Source organism: Paramisgurnus dabryanus, chromosome 6 (genome assembly GCF_030506205.2).
Source record: "Paramisgurnus dabryanus chromosome 6, PD_genome_1.1, whole genome shotgun sequence".
NCBI lineage: Eukaryota > Metazoa > Chordata > Actinopteri > Cypriniformes > Cobitidae > Paramisgurnus > Paramisgurnus dabryanus.
The window spans coordinates 47403084-47422607 of record NC_133342.1 but is presented as its reverse complement, the minus strand read 5'-3'; the positions used below and the strand labels follow the sequence as shown (position 1 = coordinate 47422607).

The window sequence follows — 19524 nt, the reverse complement described above, 5'->3', positions numbered from 1 at the left end:
GGATTCTGGGGACGCACACTTTACGAACAAATCTTTGCGTACGCGCGCTTTATAACTGAGGTTCCAGGTCTCTTGGATAAGCTTGTAATTAGGAAAAAAGTATAGCTGGGATTCCAAAGATGAGGACTCATGTTGAAACGACCTAATGTCTTGCCAACGTTTTCCCGGTCCGTGCAGGCTTTTAACTAAAGGACACCTAGCAGAGGATGGTTTTGATCCATCGACCTCTGGGTTATGGGCCCAGCACGCTTCCGCTGCGCCACTCTGCTTACGGAGGGACCGGGCACGACTCCACCTACAGTCCCTAGCTGAGCAGGCCACACGGATGTAGAATGTTGGCATCATGCCAAGGATTCAGGTGTCTTGAATACACTTGTAATTAAGAAATGAGGTACAGCCGCCTTTCCAAGATGAGGACTCGTGGTGAAACGGCGTAATATTTTGTCAGCGTTTTCTGAGAGCCAGAGCCATGCAGGCTTTTAATTAAAGGCCTTCTAGCAGAGGATGGTTTCGAATCCATCGACCTCTGGGTTATGGGCCCAGCACGCTTCCGCTGCGCTACTCTGCCCTGACGCAACCCGGCCACCACTCAACCTACAGTCCCTGGCATAGCAGGCCACTCTGATGTAGAATGTTGGCACCATGCCAAGGATTCGGCCGTCTTAAACTTGTAATTAAGAAAAAAGTACAGCTGCCTTTCTAATCACGGTGAAACGGCATAACGGCCTGCCAGCGGTTTCTCAGAGCCGCAAGCTTTTAAGAAAAGGGCTCTTAGCAGAGGATGGTTTCGATCCATCGACCTCTGGGTTATGGGCCCAGCACGCTTCCGCTGCGCCACTCTGCTTTGACGCAACCCGGCCACCACTCAACCTACAGTCCCTGGCATAGCAGGCCACTCTGATGTAGAATGTTGGCACCATGCCAAGGATTCGGCCGTCTTAAACTTGTAATTAAGAAAAAAGTACAGCTGCCTTTCTAATCACGGTGAAACGGCATAACGGCCTGCCAGCGGTTTCTCAGAGCCGCAAGCTTTTAAGAAAAGGGCTCTTAGCAGAGGATGGTTTCGATCCATCGACCTCTGGGTTATGGGCCCAGCACGCTTCCGCTGCGCCACTCTGCTGAAGCGCACCCCAGATGGGACTCGAACCCACAATCCCTGGCTTAGGAGGCCAGTGCCTTATCCATTAGGCCACTGGGGCATGCGGTCACAACCGTGGACCGTGTTCTGTTGGACCGTGTTCTGTTGGACCATCAACAAACACAGACATGCTACAATGGATTGCATTACATGTTGGGAGAACAGACACTGACATGACTTTGGACACAGTTCATCTGTTTTGGCCTGCACCCAACGTGTCAGAATGGCCGAGCGGTCTAAGGCGCCAGACTCAAGGATGTTCGACCTTCTCAGTTTGTGAGGTTTCTGGTCTCCCAATGGAGGCGTGGGTTCAAATCCCACTTCTGACAGAAGGTTTTTGGCGAGGCATTAAAACTATCATCGTTTCTTCTTCTGGATGCCTTGGTGCAAATCTCATTTACAACAAGTTTTCAATTAAGCGATGCCCTAAATGTAAGCACTGTCATCAATTGGAATATCGGAAAGGGACAATTTCAAACTTTCTCCTAGGAACAAATCTCATTTCCCACAACATGCTCTGAATACATTTTTTCATTAACATCACTTGAGCAATGGGTGGATCTGAATGTGCCAATTTCAGACTCTCTCTACTAGAAATGTGGGGCCTCATTTACAAAATGCTGCGTAGAAAATGTCCTAAATTTGATCTTACGATCATTTCTCAAAAGCGCGCACGTGTGATTCATAAAACGAATGTACCCATAGAAAACACGAGTACGCCTCACTTTCAGGCGTGAAATTTAGAAAACGTAAATGAGCTTGAAACTGGGCGCAGCTGAACAGCTGCAGAATTTTAATCGATGCCCAATTAATGCCATTGACATATAAAAGAGCGCCTGTCGATGTTTAAATCGTTTTAGAGCAGCAAAAAATGGCTTATAATTCCAAAAACCTACAGCAATCGGACAAGGAAAAGCGCGTGCGCCTGCTCAGACCCTGACGTGGCGCTAGGCACTTTTCCACGTCAAAGACAGTTTAAATAAATATGGACTTTGCCGTGGATTCTGGGGACGCACACTTTACGAACAAATCTTTGCGTACGCGCGCTTTATAACTGAGGCTCCAGGTCTCTTGGATAAGCTTGTAATTAGGAAAAAAGTACAGCTGGGATTCCAAAGATGAGGACTCATGTTGAAACGACCTAATGTCTTGCCAACGTTTTCCCAGAGCCATGCAGGCTTTTAACTAAAGGACACCTAGCAGAGGATGGTTTCGATCCATCGACCTCTGGGTTATGGGCCCAGCACGCTTCCGCTGCGCCACTCTGCTTACGGAGGGGCCGGGCACGACTCCACCTACAGTCCCTAGCTGAGCAGGCCACACGGATGTAGAATGTTGGCATCATGCCAAGGATTCAGGTGTCTTGAATACACTTGTAATTAAGAAATGAGGTACAGCCGCCTTTCCAAGATGAGGACTCGTGGTGAAACGGCGTAATGTTTTGTCAGCGTTTTCTGAGAGCCAGAGCCATGCAGGCTTTTAATTAAAGGACTTCTAGCAGAGGATGGTTTCGATCCATCGACCTCTGGGTTATGGGCCCAGCACGCTTCCGCTGCACCACTCTGCTCTGACGCAACCCGGCCACCACTCAACCTACAGTCCCTGGCATAGCAGGCCACTCTGATGTAGAATGTTGGCACCATGCCAAGGATTCGGCCGTCTTAAACTTGTAATTAAGAAAAAAGTACAGCTGCCTTTCTAATCACGGTGAAACGGCATAACGGCCTGCCAGCGGTTTCTCAGAGCCACAAGCTTTTAAGAAAAGGGCTCTTAGCAGAGGATGGTTTCGATCCATCGACCTCTGGGTTATGGGCCCAGCACGCTTCCGCTGCGCCACTCTGCTGAAGCGCACCACAGATGGGACTCGAACCCACAATCCCTGGCTTAGGAGGCCAGTGCCTTATCCATTAGGCCACTGGGGCATGCGGTCACAACCGTGGACCGTGTTCTGTTGGACCGTGTTCTGTTGGACCATCAACAAACACAGACATGCTACAATGGATAGCATTACATGTTGGGAGAACAGAGAACTGACATGACTTTGGACACAGTTCATCTGTTTTGGCCTGCACCCGACGTGTCAGAATGGCCGAGCGGTCTAAGGCACCAGACTCAAGGATGTTTGACCTTCTCAGTTTGTGAGGTTTCTGGTCTCCCAATGGAGGCGTGGGTTCAAATCCCACTTCTGACAGAAGGTTTTTGGCGAGGCATTAAAACTATCATCGTTTCTTCTTCTGGATGCCTTGGTGCAAATCTCATTTACAACAAGTTTTCAATTAAGCGATGCCCTAAATGTAAGCACTGTCATCAATTGGAATATCGGAAAGGGACAATTTCAAACTTTCTCCTAGGAACAAATCTCATTTCCCACAACATGCTTTGAATACATTTTTTCATTAACATCACTTGAGCAATGGGTGGATCTGAATGTGCCAATTTCAGACTCTCTCTACTAGAAATGTGGGGCCTCATTTACAAAATGCTGCGTAGAAAACGTCCTAAATTTGATCTTACAATCATTTCTCAAAAGCGCGCACGTGTGATTCATAAAACGAATGTACCCATAGAAAACACGAGTACGCCTCACTTTCAGGCGTGAAATTTAGAAAACGTAAATGAGCTTGAAATTGGGCGCAGCTGAACAGCTGCAGAATTTTAATCGATGCCCAATTAATGCCATTGACATATAAAAGAGCGCCTGTCGATGTTTAAATCGTTTTAGAGCAGCAAAAAATGGCTTATAATTCCAAAAACCTACAGCAATCGGACAAGGAAAAGCGCGTGCGCCTGCTCAGACCCTGACGTGGCGCTAGGCACTTTTCCACGTCAAAGACAGTTTAAATAAATATGGACTTTGCCGTGGATTCTGGGGACGCACACTTTACGAACAAATCTTTGCGTACGCGCGCTTTATAACTGAGGCTCCAGGTCTCTTGGATTAGCTTGTAATTAGGTAAAAAGTACAGCTGGGATTCCAAAGATGAGGACTCATGTTGAAACGACCTAATGTCTTGCCAACGTTTTCCCAGAGCCATGCAGGCTTTTAACTAAAGGACACCTAGCAGAGGATGGTTTCGATCCATCGACCTCTGGGTTATGGGCCCAGCACGCTTCCGCTGCGCCACTCTGCTTACGGAGGGACCGGGCACGACTCCACCTACAGTCCCTAGCTGAGCAGGCCACACGGATGTAGAATGTTGGCATCATGCCAAGGATTCAGGTGTCTTGAATACACTTGTAATTAAGAAATGAGGTACAGCCGCCTTTCCAAGATGAGGACTCGTGGTGAAACGGCGTAATGTTTTGTCAGCGTTTTCTGAGAGCCAGAGCCATGCAGGCTTTTAATTAAAGGACTTCTAGCAGAGGATGGTTTCGATCCATCGACCTCTGGGTTATGGGCCCAGCACGCTTCCGCTGCGCCACTCTGCTCTGACGCAACCCGGCCACCACTCAACCTACAGTCCCTGGCATAGCAGGCCACTCTGATGTAGAATGTTGGCACCATGCCAAGGATTCGGCCGTCTTAAACTTGTAATTAAGAAAAAAGTACAGCTGCCTTTCTAATCACGGTGAAACGGCATAACGGCCTGCCAGCGGTTTCTCAGAGCCGCAAGCTTTTAAGAAAAGGGCTCTTAGCAGAGGATGGTTTCGATCCATCGACCTCTGGGTTATGGGCCCAGCACGCTTCCGCTGCGCCACTCTGCTTTGACGCAACCCGGCCACCACTCAACCTACAGTCCCTGGCATAGCAGGCCACTCTGATGTAGAATGTTGGCACCATGCCAAGGATTCGGCCGTCTTAAACTTGTAATTAAGAAAAAAGTACAGCTGGCCTTTCTAATCACGGTGAAACGGCATAACGGCCTGCCAGCGGTTTCTCAGAGCCGCAAGCTTTTAAGAAAAGGGCTCTTAGCAGAGGATGGTTTCGATCCATCGACCTCTGGGTTATGGGCCCAGCACGCTTCCGCTGCACCACTCTGCTCCGACGCAACCCGGCCACCACTCAACCTACAGTCCCTGGCATAGCAGGCCACTCTGATGTAGAATGTTGGCACCATGCCAAGGATTCGGCCGTCTTAAACTTGTAATTAAGAAAAAAGTACAGCTGCCTTTCTAATCACGGTGAAACGGCATAACGGCCTGCCAGCGGTTTCTCAGAGCCACAAGCTTTTAAGAAAAGGGCTCTTAGCAGAGGATGGTTTCGATCCATCGACCTCTGGGTTATGGGCCCAGCACGCTTCCGCTGCGCCACTCTGCTGAAGCGCACCACAGATGGGACTCGAACCCACAATCCCTGGCTTAGGAGGCCAGTGCCTTATCCATTAGGCCACTGGGGCATGCGGTCACAACCGTGGACCGTGTTCTGTTGGACCGTGTTCTGTTGGACCATCAACAAACACAGACATGCTACAATGGATAGCATTACATGTTGGGAGAACAGAGAACTGACATGACTTTGGACACAGTTCATCTGTTTTGGCCTGCACCCGACGTGTCAGAATGGCCGAGCGGTCTAAGGCACCAGACTCAAGGATGTTTGACCTTCTCAGTTTGTGAGGTTTCTGGTCTCCCAATGGAGGCGTGGGTTCAAATCCCACTTCTGACAGAAGGTTTTTGGCGAGGCATTAAAACTATCATCGTTTCTTCTTCTGGATGCCTTGGTGCAAATCTCATTTACAACAAGTTTTCAATTAAGCGATGCCCTAAATGTAAGCACTGTCATCAATTGGAATATCGGAAAGGGACAATTTCAAACTTTCTCCTAGGAACAAATCTCATTTCCCACAACATGCTTTGAATACATTTTTTCATTAACATCACTTGAGCAATGGGTGGATCTGAATGTGCCAATTTCAGACTCTCTCTACTAGAAATGTGGGGCCTCATTTACAAAATGCTGCGTAGAAAACGTCCTAAATTTGATCTTACGATCATTTCTCAAAAGCGCGCACGTGTGATTCATAAAACGAATGTACCCATAGAAAACACGAGTACGCCTCACTTTCAGGCGTGAAATTTAGAAAACGTAAATGAGCTTGAAATTGGGCGCAGCTGAACAGCTGCAGAATTTTAATCGATGCCCAATTAATGCCATTGACATATAAAAGAGCGCCTGTCGATGTTTAAATCGTTTTAGAGCAGCAAAAAATGGCTTATAATTCCAAAAACCTACAGCAATCGGACAAGGAAAAGCGCGTGCGCCTGCTCAGACCCTGACGTGGCGCTAGGCACTTTTCCACGTCAAAGACAGTTTAAATAAATATGGACTTTGCCGTGGATTCTGGGGACGCACACTTTACGAACAAATCTTTGCGTACGCGCGCTTTATAACTGAGGCTCCAGGTCTCTTGGATTAGCTTGTAATTAGGAAAAAAGTACAGCTGGGATTCCAAAGATGAGGACTCATGTTGAAACGACCTAATGTCTTGCCAACGTTTTCCCAGAGCCATGCAGGCTTTTAACTAAAGGACACCTAGCAGAGGATGGTTTCGATCCATCGACCTCTGGGTTATGGGCCCAGCACGCTTCCGCTGCGCCACTCTGCTTACGGAGGGACCGGGCACGACTCCACCTACAGTCCCTAGCTGAGCAGGCCACACGGATGTAGAATGTTGGCATCATGCCAAGGATTCAGGTGTCTTGAATACACTTGTAATTAAGAAATGAGGTACAGCCGCCTTTCCAAGATGAGGACTCGTGGTGAAACGGCGTAATGTTTTGTCAGCGTTTTCTGAGAGCCAGAGCCATGCAGGCTTTTAATTAAAGGACTTCTAGCAGAGGATGGTTTCGATCCATCGACCTCTGGGTTATGGGCCCAGCACGCTTCCGCTGCGCCACTCTGCTCTGACGCAACCCGGCCACCACTCAACCTACAGTCCCTGGCATAGCAGGCCACTCTGATGTAGAATGTTGGCACCATGCCAAGGATTCGGCCGTCTTAAACTTGTAATTAAGAAAAAAGTACAGCTGCCTTTCTAATCACGGTGAAACGGCATAACGGCCTGCCAGCGGTTTCTCAGAGCCGCAAGCTTTTAAGAAAAGGGCTCTTAGCAGAGGATGGTTTCGATCCATCGACCTCTGGGTTATGGGCCCAGCACGCTTCCGCTGCGCCACTCTGCTTTGACGCAACCCGGCCACCACTCAACCTACAGTCCCTGGCATAGCAGGCCACTCTGATGTAGAATGTTGGCACCATGCCAAGGATTCGGCCGTCTTAAACTTGTAATTAAGAAAAATGTACAGCTGGCCTTTCTAATCACGGTGAAACGGCATAACGGCCTGCCAGCGGTTTCTCAGAGCCGCAAGCTTTTAAGAAAAGGGCTCTTAGCAGAGGATGGTTTCGATCCATCGACCTCTGGGTTATGGGCCCAGCACGCTTCCACTGCGCCACTCTGCTTTGACGCAACCCGGCCACCACTCAACCTACAGTCCCTGGAATAGCAGGCCACTCTGATGTAGAATGTTGGCACCATGCCAAGGATTCGGCCGTCTTAAACTTGTAATTAAGAAAAAAGTACAGCTGCCTTTCTAATCACGGTGAAACGGCATAACGGCCTGCCAGCGGTTTCTCAGAGCCGCAAGCTTTTAAGAAAAGGGCTCTTAGCAGAGGATGGTTTCGATCCATCGACCTCTGGGTTATGGGCCCAGCACGCTTCCGCTGCGCCACTCTGCTGAAGCGCACCCCAGATGGGACTCGAACCCACAATCCCTGGCTTAGGAGGCCAGTGCCTTATCCATTAGGCCACTGGGGCATGCGATCACAACCGTGGACCGTGTTCTGTTGGACCGTGTTCTGTTGGACCATCAACAAACACAGACATGCTACAATGGATTGCATTACATGTTGGGAGAACAGAGAACTGACATGACTTTGGACACAGTTCATCTGTTTTGGCCTGCACCCGACGTGTCAGAATGGCCGAGCGGTCTAAGGCGCCAGACTCAAGGATGTTCGACCTTCTCAGTTTGTGAGGTTTCTGGTCTCCCAATGGAGGCGTGGGTTCAAATCCCACTTCTGACAGAAGGTTTTTGGCGAGGCATTAAAACTATCATCGTTTCTTCTTCTGGATGCCTTGGTGCAAATCTCATTTACAACAAGTTTTCAATTAAGCGATGCCCTAAATGTAAGCACTGTCATCAATTGGAATATCGGAAAGGGACAATTTCAAACTTTCTCCTAGGAACAAATCTCATTTCCCACAACATGCTCTGAATACATTTTTTCATTAACATCACTTGAGCAATGGGTGGATCTGAATGTGCCAATTTCAGACTCTCTCTACTAGAAATGTGGGGCCTCATTTACAAAATGCTGCGTAGAAAACGTCCTAAATTTGATCTTACGATCATTTCTCAAAAGCGCGCACGTGTGATTCATAAAACGAATGTACCCATAGAAAACACGAGTACGCCTCACTTTCAGGCGTGAAATTTAGAAAACGTAAATGAGCTTGAAATTGGCTCAGCTGAACAGCTGCAGAATTTTAATCGATGCCCAATTAATGCCATTGACATATAAAAGAGCGCCTGTCGATGTTTAAATCGTTTTAGAGCAGCAAAAAATGGCTTATAATACCAAAAACCTACAGCAATCGGACAAGGAAAAGCGCGTGCGCCTGCTCAGACCCTGACGTGGCGCTAGGCACTTTTCCACGTCAAAGACAGTTTAAATAAATATGGACTTTGCCGTGGATTCTGGGGACGCACACTTTACGAACAAATCTTTGCGTACGCGCGCTTTATAACTGAGGCTCCAGGTCTCTTGGATAAGCTTGTAAATAGGAAAAAAATACAGCTGGGATTCCAAAGATGAGGACTCATGTTGAAACGACCTAATGTCTTGCCAACGTTTTCCCAGAGCCATGCAGGCTTTTAACTAAAGGACACCTAGCAGAGGATGGTTTCGATCCATCGACCTCTGGGTTATGGGCCCAGCACGCTTCCGCTGCGCCAACAAACACAGACATGCTACAATGGATTGCATTACATGTTGGGAGAACAGAGAACTGACATGACTTTGGACACAGTTCATCTGTTTTGGCCTGCACCCGACGTGTCAGAATGGCCGAGCGGTCTAAGGCGCCAGACTCAAGGATGTTCGACCTTCTCAGTTTGTGAGGTTTCTGGTCTCCCAATGGAGGCGTGGGTTCAAATCCCACTTCTGACAGAAGGTTTTTGGCGAGGCATTAAAACTATCATCGTTTCTTCTTCTGGATGCCTTGGTGCAAATCTCATTTACAACAAGTTTTCAATTAAGCGATGCCCTAAATGTAAGCACTGTCATCAATTGGAATATCGGAAAGGGACAATTTCAAACTTTCTCCTAGGAACAAATCTCATTTCCCACAACATGCTCTGAATACATTTTTTCATTAACATCACTTGAGCAATGGGTGGATCTGAATGTGCCAATTTCAGACTCTCTCTACTAGAAATGTGGGGCCTCATTTACAAAATGCTGCGTAGAAAACGTCCTAAATTTGATCTTACGATCATTTCTCAAAAGCGCGCACGTGTGATTCATAAAACGAATGTATCCATAGAAAACACGAGTAAGCCTCACTTTCAGGCGTGAAATTTAGAAAACGTAAATGAGCTTGAAATTGGGCGCAGCTGAACAGCTGCAGAATTTTAATCGATGCCCAATTAATACCATTGACATATAAAAGAGCGCCTGTCGATGTTTAAATCGTTTTAGAGCAGCAAAAAATGGCTTATAATACCAAAAACCTACAGCAATCGGACAAGGAAAAGCGCGTGCGCCTGCTCAGACCCTGACGTGGCGCTAGGCACTTTTCCACGTCAAAGACAGTTTAAATAAATATGGACTTTGCCGTGGATTCTGGGGACGCACACTTTACGAACAAATCTTTGCGTACGCGCGCTTTATAACTGAGGCTCCAGGTCTCTTGGATAAGCTTGTAAATAGGAAAAAAGTACAGCTGGGATTCCAAAGATGAGGACTCATGTTGAAACGACCTAATGTCTTGCCAAAGTTTTCCCAGAGCCATGCAGGCTTTTAACTAAAGGACACCTAGCAGAGGATGGTTTCGATCCATCGACCTCTGGGTTAAGGGCCCAGCACGCTTCCGCTGCGCCACCCTGCTTACGGAGGGACCAGGCACGACTCCACCTACAGTCCCTAGCTGAGCAGGCCACACGGATGTAGAATGTTGGCATCATGCCAAGGATTCAGGTGTCTTGAATACACTTGTAATTAAGAAATGAGGTACAGCCGCCTTTCCAAGATGAGGACTCGTGGTGAAACGGCGTAATGTTTTGTCAGCGTTTTCTGAGAGCCAGAGCAATGCAGGCTTTTAATTAAAGGACTTCTAGCAGAGGATGGTTTCGATCCATCGACCTCTGGGTTATGGGCCCAGCACGCTTCCGCTGCGCCACTCTGCTCTGACGCAACCCGGCCACCACTCAACCTACAGTCCCTGGCATAGCAGGCCACTCTGATGTAGAATGTTGGCACCATGCCAAGGATTCGGCCGTCTTAAACTTGTAATTAAGAAAAAAGTGCAGCTGCCTTTCTAATCACGGTGAAACGGCATAACGGCCTGCCAGCGGTTTCTCAGAGCCGCAAGCTTTTAAGAAAAGGGCTCTTAGCAGAGGATGGTTTCGATCCATCGACCTCTGGGTTATGGGCCCAGCACGCTTCCGCTGCGCCACTCTGCTTTGACGCAACGCGGCCACCACTCAACCTACAGTCCCTGGCATAGCAGGCCACTCTGATGTAGAATGTTGGCACCATGCCAAGGATTCGGCCGTCTTAAACTTGTAATTAAGAAAAAAGTACAGCTGCCTTTCTAATCACGGTGAAACGGCATAACGGCCTGCCAGCGGTTTCTCAGAGCCGCAAGCTTTTAAGAAAAGGGCTCTTAGCAGAGGATGGTTTCGATCCATCGACCTCTGGGTTATGGGCCCAGCACGCTTCCGCTGCGCCACTCTGCTCTGACGCAACCCGGCCACCACTCAACCTACAGTCCCTGGCATAGCAGGCCACTCTGATGTAGAATGTTGGCACCATGCCAAGGATTCGGCCGTCTTAAACTTGTAATTAAGAAAAAAGTACAGCTGCCTTTCTAATCACGGTGAAACGGCATAACGGCCTGCCAGCGGTTTCTCAGAGCCGCAAGCTTTTAAGAAAAGGGCTCTTAGCAGAGGATGGTTTCGATCCATCGACCTCTGGGTTATGGGCCCAGCACGCTTCCGCTGCGCCACTCTGCTGAAGCGCACCCCAGATGGGACTCGAACCCACAATCCCTGGCTTAGGAGGCCAGTGCCTTATCCATTAGGCCACTGGGGCATGCGGTCACAACCGTGGACCGTGTTCTGTTGGACCGTGTTCTGTTGGACCATCAACAAACACAGACATGCTACAATGGATTGCATTACATGTTGGGAGAACAGAGAACTGACATGACTTTGGACACAGTTCATCTGTTTTGGCCTGCACCCGACGTGTCAGAATGGCCGAGCGGTCTAAGGCGCCAGACTCAAGGATGTTCGACCTTCTCAGTTTGTGAGGTTTCTGGTCTCCCAATGGAGGCGTGGGTTCAAATCCCACTTCTGACAGAAGGTTTTTGGCGAGGCATTAAAACTATCATCGTTTCTTCTTCTGGATGCCTTGGTGCAAATCTCATTTACAACAAGTTTTCAATTAAGCGATGCCCTAAATGTAAGCACTGTCATCAATTGGAATATCGGAAAGGGACAATTTCAAACTTTCTCCTAGGAACAAATCTCATTTCCCACAACATGCTCTGAATACATTTTTTCATTAACATCACTTGAGCAATGGGTGGATCTGAATGTGCCAATTTCAGACTCTCTCTACTAGAAATGTGGGGCCTCATTTACAAAATGCTGCGTAGAAAACGTCCTAAATTTGATCTTACAATCATTTCTCAAAAGCGCGCACGTGTGATTCATAAAACGAATGTACCCATAGAAAACACGAGTACGCCTCACTTTCAGGCGTGAAATTTAGAAAACGTAAATGAGCTTGAAATTGGGCGCAGCTGAACAGCTGCAGAATTTTAATCGATGCCCAATTAATGCCATTGACATATAAAAGAGCGCCTGTCGATGTTTAAATCGTTTTAGAGCAGCAAAAAATGGCTTATAATTCCAAAAACCTACAGCAATCGGACAAGGAAAAGCGCGTGCGCCTGCTCAGACCCTGACGTGGCGCTAGGCACTTTTCCACGTCAAAGACAGTTTAAATAAATATGGACTTTGCCGTGGATTCTGGGGACGCACACTTTACGAACAAATCTTTGCGTACGCGCGCTTTATAACTGAGGCTCCAGGTCTCTTGGATAAGCTTGTAATTAGGAAAAAAGTACAGCTGGGATTCCAAAGATGAGGACTCATGTTGAAACGACCTAATGTCTTGCCAAAGTTTTCCCAGAGCCATGCAGGCTTTTAACTAAAGGACACCTAGCAGAGGACGGTTTTGATCCATCGACCTCTGGATTAAGGGCCCAGCACGCTTCCGCTGCGCCACCCTGCTAACGGAGGGACCAGGCACGACTCCACCTACAGTCCCTAGCTGAGCAGGCCACACGGATGTAGAATGTTGGCATCATGCCAAGGATTCAGGTGTCTTGAATACACTTGTAATTAAGAAATGAGGTACAGCCGCCTTTCCAAGATGAGGACTCGTGCTGAAACGGCGTAATGTTTTGTCAGCGTTTTCTGAGAGCCAGAGCCATGCAGGCTTTTAATTAAAGGACTTCTAGCAGAGGATGGTTTCGATCCATCGACCTCTGGGTTATGGGCCCAGCACGCTTCCGCTGCGCCACTCTGCTCTGACGCAACCTGGCCACCACTCAACCTACAGTCCCTGGCATAGCAGGCCACTCTGATGTAGAATGTTGGCACCATGCCAAGGATTCGGCCGTCTTAAACTTGTAATTAAGAAAAAAGTACAGCTGCTTTTATAATCACGGTGAAACGGCATAACGGCCTGCCAGCGGTTTCTCAGAGCCACAAGCTTTTAAGAAAAGGGCTCTTAGCAGAGGATGGTTTCGATCCATCGACCTCTGGGTTATGGGCCCAGCACGCTTCCGCTGCGCCACTCTGCTGAAGCGCACCCCAGATGGGACTCGAACCCACAATCCCTGGCTTAGGAGGCCAGTGCCTTATCCATTAGGCCACTGGGGCATGCGGTCACAACCGTGGACCGTGTTCTGTTGGACCGTGTTCTGTTGGACCATCAACAAACACAGACATGCTACAATGGATTGCATTACATGTTGGGAGAACAGAGAACTGACATGACTTTGGACACAGTTCATCTGTTTTGGCCTGCACCCGACGTGTCAGAATGGCCGAGCGGTCTAAGGCGCCAGACTCAAGGATGTTCGACCTTCTCAGTTTGTGAGGTTTCTGGTCTCCCAATGGAGGCGTGGGTTCAAATCCCACTTCTGACAGAAGGTTTTTGGCGAGGCATTAAAACTATCATCGTTTCTTCTTCTGGATGCCTTGGTGCAAATCTCATTTACAACAAGTTTTCAATTAAGCGATGCCCTAAATGTAAGCACTGTCATCAATTGGAATATCGGAAAGGGACAATTTCAAACTTTCTCCTAGGAACAAATCTCATTTCCCACAACATGCTCTGAATAAATTTTTTCATTAACATCACTTCAGCAATGGGTGGATCTGAATGTGCCAATTTCAGACTCTCTCTACTAGAAATGTGGGGCCTCATTTACAAAATGCTGCGTAGAAAACGTCCTAAATTTGATCTTACGATCATTTCTCAAAAGCGCGCACGTGTGATTCATAAAACGAATGTACCCATAGAAAACACGAGTACGCCTCACTTTCAGGCGTGAAATTTAGAAAACGTAAATGAGCTTGAAATTGGGCGCAGCTGAACAGCTGCAGAATTTTAATCGATGCCCAATTAATGCCATTGACATATAAAAGAGCGCCTGTCGATGTTTAAATCGTTTTAGAGCAGCAAAAAATGGCTTATAATTCCAAAAACCTACAGCAATCGGACAAGGAAAAGCGCGTGCGCCTGCTCAGACCCTGACGTGGCGCTAGGCACTTTTCCACGTCAAAGACAGTTTAAATAAATATGGACTTTGCCGTGGATTCTGGGGACGCACACTTTACGAACAAATCTTTGCGTACGCGCGCTTTATAACTGAGGCTCCAGGTCTCTTGGATAAGCTTGTAATTAGGAAAAAAGTACAGCTGGGATTCCAAAGATGAGGACTCATGTTGAAACGACCTAATGTCTTGCCAACGTTTTCCCAGAGCCATGCAGGCTTTTAACTAAAGGACACCTAGCAGAGGATGGTTTCGATCCATCGACCTCTGGGTTATGGGCCCAGCACGCTTCCGCTGCGCCACTCTGCTGAAGCGCACCCCAGATGGGACTCGAACCCACAATCCCTGGCTTAGGAGGCCAGTGCCTTATCCATTAGGCCACTGGGGCATGCGGTCACAACCATGGACCGTGTTCTGTTGGACCGTGTTCTGTTGGACCATCAACAAACACAGACATGCTACAATGGATTGCATTACATGTTGGGAGAACAGAGAACTGACATGACTTTGGACACAGTTCATCTGTTTTGGCCTGCACCCGACGTGTCAGAATGGCCGAGCGGTCTAAGGCGCCAGACTCAAGGATGTTCGACCTTCTCAGTTTGTGAGGTTTCTGGTCTCCCAATGGAGGCGTGGGTTCAAATCCCACTTCTGACAGAAGGTTTTTGGCGAGGCATTAAAACTATCATCGTTTCTTCTTCTGGATGCCTTGGTGCAAATCTCATTTACAATAAGTTTTCAATTAAGCGATGCCCTAAATGTAAGCACTGTCATTAATTGGAATATCGGAAAGGGACAATTTTAAACTTTCTCCTAGGAACAAATCTCATTTCCCACAACATGCTCTGAATACATTTTTTCATTAACATCACTTGAGCAATGGGTGGATCTGAATGTGCCAATTTCAGACTCTCTCTACTAGAAATGTGGGGCCTCATTTACAAAATGCTGCGTAGAAAACGTCCTAAATTTGATCTTACGATCATTTCTCAAAAGCGCGCACGTGTGATTCATAAAACGAATGTACCCATAGAAAACACGAGTACACCTCACTTTCAGGCGTGAAATTTAGAAAACGTAAATGAGCTTGAAATTGGGCGCAGCTGAACAGCTGCAGAATTTTAATCGATGCCCAATTAATGCCATTGACATATAAAAGTGCGCCTGTCGATGTTTAAATCGTTTTAGAGCAGCAAAAAATGGCTTATAATTCCAAAAACCTACAGCAATCGGACAAGGAAAAGCGCGTGCGCCTGCTCAGACCCTGACGTGGCGCTAGGCACTTTTCCACGTCAAAGACAGTTTAAATAAATATGGACTTTGCCGTGGATTCTGGGGACGCACACTTTACGAACAAATCTTTGCGTACGCGCGCTTTATAACTGAGGCTCCAGGTCTCTTGGATAAGCTTGTAATTAGGAAAAAAGTACAGCTGGGATTCCAAAGATGAGGACTCATGTTGAAACGACCTAATGTCTTGCCAAAGTTTTCCCAGAGCCATGCAGGCTTTTAACTAAAGGACACCTAGCAGAGGACGGTTTTGATCCATCGACCTCTGGATTAAGGGCCCAGCACGCTTCCGCTGCGCCACCCTGCTTACGGAGGGACCAGGCACGACTCCACCTACAGTCCATAGCTGAGCAGGCCACACGGATGTAGAATGTTGGCATCATGCCAAGGATTCAGGTGTCTTGAATACACTTGTAATTAAGAAATGAGGTACAGCCGCCTTTCCAAGATGAGGACTCGTGCTGAAACGGCGTAATGTTTTGTCAGCGTTTTCTGAGAGCCAGAGCCATGCAGGCTTTTAATTAAAGGACTTCTAGCAGAGTATGGTTTCGATCCATCGACCTCTGGGTTATGGGCCCAGCACGCTTCCGCTGCGCCACTCTGCTCTGACGCAACCTGGCCACCACTCAACCTACAGTCCCTGGCATAGCAGGCCACTCTGATGTAGAATGTTGGCACCATGCCAAGGATTCGGCCGTCTTAAACTTGTAATTAAGAAAAAAGTACAGCTGCCTTTCTAATCACGGTGAAACGGCATAACGGCCTGCCAGCGGTTTCTCAGAGCCGCAAGCTTTTAAGAAAAGGGCTCTTAGCAGAGGATGGTTTCGATCCATCGACCTCTGGGTTATGGGCCCAGCACGCTTCCGCTGCGCCACTCTGCTGAAGCGCACCCCAGATGGGACTCGAACCCACAATCCCTGGCTTAGGAGGCCAGTGCCTTATCCATTAGGCCACTGGGGCATGCGGTCACAGCCGTGGACCGTGTTCTGTTGGACCGTGTTCTGTTGGACCATCAACAAACACAGACATGCTACAATGGATTGCATTACATGTTGGGAGAACAGAGAACTGACATGACTTTGGACACAGTTCATCTGTTTTGGCCTGCACCCGACGTGTCAGAATGGCCGAGCGGTCTAAGGCGCCAGACTCAAGGATGTTCGACCTTCTCAGTTTGTGAGGTTTCTGGTCTCCCAATGGAGGCGTGGGTTCAAATCCCACTTCTGACAGAAGGTTTTTGGCGAGGCATTAAAACTATCATCGTTTCTTCTTCTGGATGCCTTGGTGCAAATCTCATTTACAACAAGTTTTCAATTAAGCGATGCCCTAAATGTAAGCACTGTCATCAATTGGAATATCGGAAAGGGACAATTTCAAACTTTCTCCTAGGAACAAATCTCATTTCCCACAACATGCTCTGAATACATTTTTTCATTAACATCACTTGAGCAATGGGTGGATCTGAATGTGCCAATTTCAGACTCTCTCTACTAGAAATGTGGGGCCTCATTTACAAAATGCTGCGTAGAAAACGTCCTAAATTTGATCTTACGATCATTTCTCAAAAGCGCGCACGTGTGATTCATAAAACGAATGTACCCATAGAAAACACGAGTACGCCTCACTTTCAGGCGTGAAATTTAGAAAACGTAAATGAGCTTGAAATTGGGCGCAGCTGAACAGCTGCAGAATTTTAATCGATGCCCAATTAATGCCATTGACATATAAAAGAGCGCCTGTCGATGTTTAAATCGTTTTAGAGCAGCAAAAAATGGCTTATAATTCCAAAAACCTACAGCAATCGGACAAGGAAAAGCGCGTGCGCCTGCTCAGACCCTGACGTGGCGCTAGGCACTTTTCCACGTCAAAGACAGTTTAAATAAATATGGACTTTGCCGTGGATTCTGGGGACGCACACTTTACGAACAAATCTTTGCGTACGCGCGCTTTATAACTGAGGCTCCAGGTCTCTTGGATAAGCTTGTAATTAGGAAAAAAGTACAGCTGGGATTCCAAAGATGAGGACTCATGTTGAAACGACCTAATGTCTTGCCAACGTTTTCCCAGAGCCATGCAGGCTTTTAACTAAAGGACACCTAGCAGAGGATGGTTTCGATCCATCGACCTCTGGGTTATGGGCCCAGCACGCTTCCGCTGCGCCACTCTGCTGAAGCGCACCCCAGATGGGACTCGAACCCACAATCCCTGGCTTAGGAGGCCAGTGCCTTATCCATTAGGCCACTGGGGCATGCGGTCACAACCATGGACCGTGTTCTGCTGGACCGTGTTCTGTTGGACCATCAACAAACACAGACATGCTACAATGGATTGCATTACATGTTGGGAGAACAGAGAACTGACATGACTTTGGACACAGTTCATCTGTTTTGGCCTGCACCCGACGTGTCAGAATGGCCGAGCGGTCTAAGGCGCCAGACTCAAGGATGTTCGACCTTCTCAGTTTGTGAGGTTTCTGGTCTCCCAATGGAGGCGTGGGTTCAAATCCCACTTCTGACAGAAGGTTTTTGGCGAGGCATTAAAACTATCATCGTTTCTTCTTCTGGATGCCTTGGTGCAAATCTCATTTACAATAAGTTTTCAATTAAGCGATGCCCTAAATGTAAGCACTGTCATTATTGGAATATCGGAAAGGGACAATTTTAAACTTTCTCCTAGGAACAAATCTCATTTCCCACAACATGCTCTGAATACATTTTTTCATTAACATCACTTGAGCAATGGGTGGATCTGAATGTGCCAATTTCAGACTCTCTCTACTAGAAATGTGGGGCCTCATTTACAAAATGCTGCGTAGAAAACGTCCTAAATTTGATCTTACGATCATTTCTCAAAAGCGCGCACGTGTGATTCATAAAACGAATGTACCCATAGAAAACACGAGTACACCTCACTTTCAGGCGTGAAATTTAGAAAACGTAAATGAGCTTGAAATTGGGCGCAGCTGAACAGCTGCAGAATTTTAATCGATGCCCAATTAATGCCATTGACATATAAAAGAGCGCCTGTCGATGTTTAAATCGTTTTAGAGCAGCAAAAAATGGCTTATAATTCCAAAAACCTACAGCAATCGGACAAGGAAAAGCGCGTGCGCCTGCTCAGACCCTGACGTGGCGCTAGGCACTTTTCCACGTCAAAGACAGTTTAAATAAATATGGACTTTGCCGTGGATTCTGGGGACGCACACTTTACGAACAAATCTTTGCGTACGCGCGCTTTATAATTGAGGCTCCAGGTCTCTTGGATAAGCTTGTAATTAGGAAAAAAGTACAGCTGGGATTCCAAAGATGAGGACTCATGTTGAAACGACCTAATGTCTTGCCAAAGTTTTCCCAGAGCCATGCAGGCTTTTAACTAAAGGACACCTAGCAGAGGATGGTTTCGATCCATCGACCTCTGGGTTATGGGCCCAGCACGCTTCCGCTGCGCCACTCTGCTTACGGAGGGACAGGGCACGACTCCACCTACAGTCCCTAGCTGAGCAGGCCACACGGATGTAGAATGTTGGCATCATGCCAAGGATTCAGGTGTCTTGAATACACTTGTAATTAAGAAATGAGGTACAGCCGCCTTTCCAAGATGAGGACTCGTGGTGAAACGGCGTAATGTTTTGTCAGCGTTTTCTGAGAGCCAGAGCCATGCAGGCTTTTAATTAAAGGCCTTCTAGCAGAGGATGGTTTCGATCCATCGACCTCTGGGTTATGGGCCCAGCACGCTTCCGCTGCGCCACTCTGCTCTGACGCAACCCGGCCACCACTCAACCTACAGTCCCTGGCATAGCAGGCCACTCTGATGTAGAATGTTGGCACCATGCCAAGGATTCGGCCGTCTTAAACTTGTAATTAAGAAAAAAGTACAGCTGCCTTTCTAATTACGGTGAAACGGCATAACGGCCTGCCAGCGGTTTCTCAGAGCCGCAAGCTTTTAAGAAAAGGGCTCTTAGCAGAGGATGGTTTCGATCCATCGACCTCTGGGTTATGGGCCCAGCACGCTTCCGCTGCGCC

At 47.6% G+C, this 19524-nt stretch overlaps 20 non-coding genes across 20 annotated transcripts; 10 read left to right on the top strand and 10 right to left on the bottom strand.

Annotated features, from left to right (window-relative positions):
* Positions 1–1126: 1126 nt before the first annotated feature.
* Positions 1127–1199, bottom strand: trnar-ccu (transfer RNA arginine (anticodon CCU)). Its single transcript has one exon. It is a non-coding gene; the product is annotated as a tRNA-Arg (tRNA).
* A 156-nt stretch (positions 1200–1355) lies between these two features.
* On the top strand, positions 1356–1467 carry trnal-caa (transfer RNA leucine (anticodon CAA)). The gene is made up of 2 exons: positions 1356–1393; positions 1422–1467. It is a non-coding gene; the product is annotated as a tRNA-Leu (tRNA).
* A 1520-nt stretch (positions 1468–2987) lies between these two features.
* Positions 2988–3060, bottom strand: trnar-ccu (transfer RNA arginine (anticodon CCU)). The gene has a single exon. It is a non-coding gene; the product is annotated as a tRNA-Arg (tRNA).
* A 157-nt stretch (positions 3061–3217) lies between these two features.
* trnal-caa (transfer RNA leucine (anticodon CAA)) lies at positions 3218–3329 on the top strand. Its single transcript has 2 exons — positions 3218–3255; positions 3284–3329. It is a non-coding gene; the product is annotated as a tRNA-Leu (tRNA).
* Positions 3330–5402: 2073 nt separating this feature from the next.
* On the bottom strand, positions 5403–5475 carry trnar-ccu (transfer RNA arginine (anticodon CCU)). Its single transcript has one exon. It is a non-coding gene; the product is annotated as a tRNA-Arg (tRNA).
* A 157-nt stretch (positions 5476–5632) lies between these two features.
* Positions 5633–5744, top strand: trnal-caa (transfer RNA leucine (anticodon CAA)). The gene is made up of 2 exons: positions 5633–5670; positions 5699–5744. It is a non-coding gene; the product is annotated as a tRNA-Leu (tRNA).
* Positions 5745–7463: 1719 nt separating this feature from the next.
* On the bottom strand, positions 7464–7535 carry trnam-cau (transfer RNA methionine (anticodon CAU)). The gene has a single exon. It is a non-coding gene; the product is annotated as a tRNA-Met (tRNA).
* Positions 7536–7817: 282 nt separating this feature from the next.
* trnar-ccu (transfer RNA arginine (anticodon CCU)) lies at positions 7818–7890 on the bottom strand. The gene has a single exon. It is a non-coding gene; the product is annotated as a tRNA-Arg (tRNA).
* A 157-nt stretch (positions 7891–8047) lies between these two features.
* trnal-caa (transfer RNA leucine (anticodon CAA)) lies at positions 8048–8159 on the top strand. The gene is made up of 2 exons: positions 8048–8085; positions 8114–8159. It is a non-coding gene; the product is annotated as a tRNA-Leu (tRNA).
* Positions 8160–9193: 1034 nt separating this feature from the next.
* trnal-caa (transfer RNA leucine (anticodon CAA)) lies at positions 9194–9305 on the top strand. Its single transcript has 2 exons — positions 9194–9231; positions 9260–9305. It is a non-coding gene; the product is annotated as a tRNA-Leu (tRNA).
* Positions 9306–11377: 2072 nt separating this feature from the next.
* Positions 11378–11450, bottom strand: trnar-ccu (transfer RNA arginine (anticodon CCU)). The gene has a single exon. It is a non-coding gene; the product is annotated as a tRNA-Arg (tRNA).
* A 157-nt stretch (positions 11451–11607) lies between these two features.
* trnal-caa (transfer RNA leucine (anticodon CAA)) lies at positions 11608–11719 on the top strand. Its single transcript has 2 exons — positions 11608–11645; positions 11674–11719. It is a non-coding gene; the product is annotated as a tRNA-Leu (tRNA).
* Positions 11720–13239: 1520 nt separating this feature from the next.
* On the bottom strand, positions 13240–13312 carry trnar-ccu (transfer RNA arginine (anticodon CCU)). Its single transcript has one exon. It is a non-coding gene; the product is annotated as a tRNA-Arg (tRNA).
* Positions 13313–13469: 157 nt separating this feature from the next.
* trnal-caa (transfer RNA leucine (anticodon CAA)) lies at positions 13470–13581 on the top strand. The gene is made up of 2 exons: positions 13470–13507; positions 13536–13581. It is a non-coding gene; the product is annotated as a tRNA-Leu (tRNA).
* A 946-nt stretch (positions 13582–14527) lies between these two features.
* trnar-ccu (transfer RNA arginine (anticodon CCU)) lies at positions 14528–14600 on the bottom strand. Its single transcript has one exon. It is a non-coding gene; the product is annotated as a tRNA-Arg (tRNA).
* A 157-nt stretch (positions 14601–14757) lies between these two features.
* On the top strand, positions 14758–14869 carry trnal-caa (transfer RNA leucine (anticodon CAA)). Its single transcript has 2 exons — positions 14758–14795; positions 14824–14869. It is a non-coding gene; the product is annotated as a tRNA-Leu (tRNA).
* A 1520-nt stretch (positions 14870–16389) lies between these two features.
* trnar-ccu (transfer RNA arginine (anticodon CCU)) lies at positions 16390–16462 on the bottom strand. Its single transcript has one exon. It is a non-coding gene; the product is annotated as a tRNA-Arg (tRNA).
* Positions 16463–16619: 157 nt separating this feature from the next.
* Positions 16620–16731, top strand: trnal-caa (transfer RNA leucine (anticodon CAA)). Its single transcript has 2 exons — positions 16620–16657; positions 16686–16731. It is a non-coding gene; the product is annotated as a tRNA-Leu (tRNA).
* A 946-nt stretch (positions 16732–17677) lies between these two features.
* Positions 17678–17750, bottom strand: trnar-ccu (transfer RNA arginine (anticodon CCU)). The gene has a single exon. It is a non-coding gene; the product is annotated as a tRNA-Arg (tRNA).
* Positions 17751–17907: 157 nt separating this feature from the next.
* Positions 17908–18019, top strand: trnal-caa (transfer RNA leucine (anticodon CAA)). The gene is made up of 2 exons: positions 17908–17945; positions 17974–18019. It is a non-coding gene; the product is annotated as a tRNA-Leu (tRNA).
* Positions 18020–19524: the final 1505 nt, after the last annotated feature.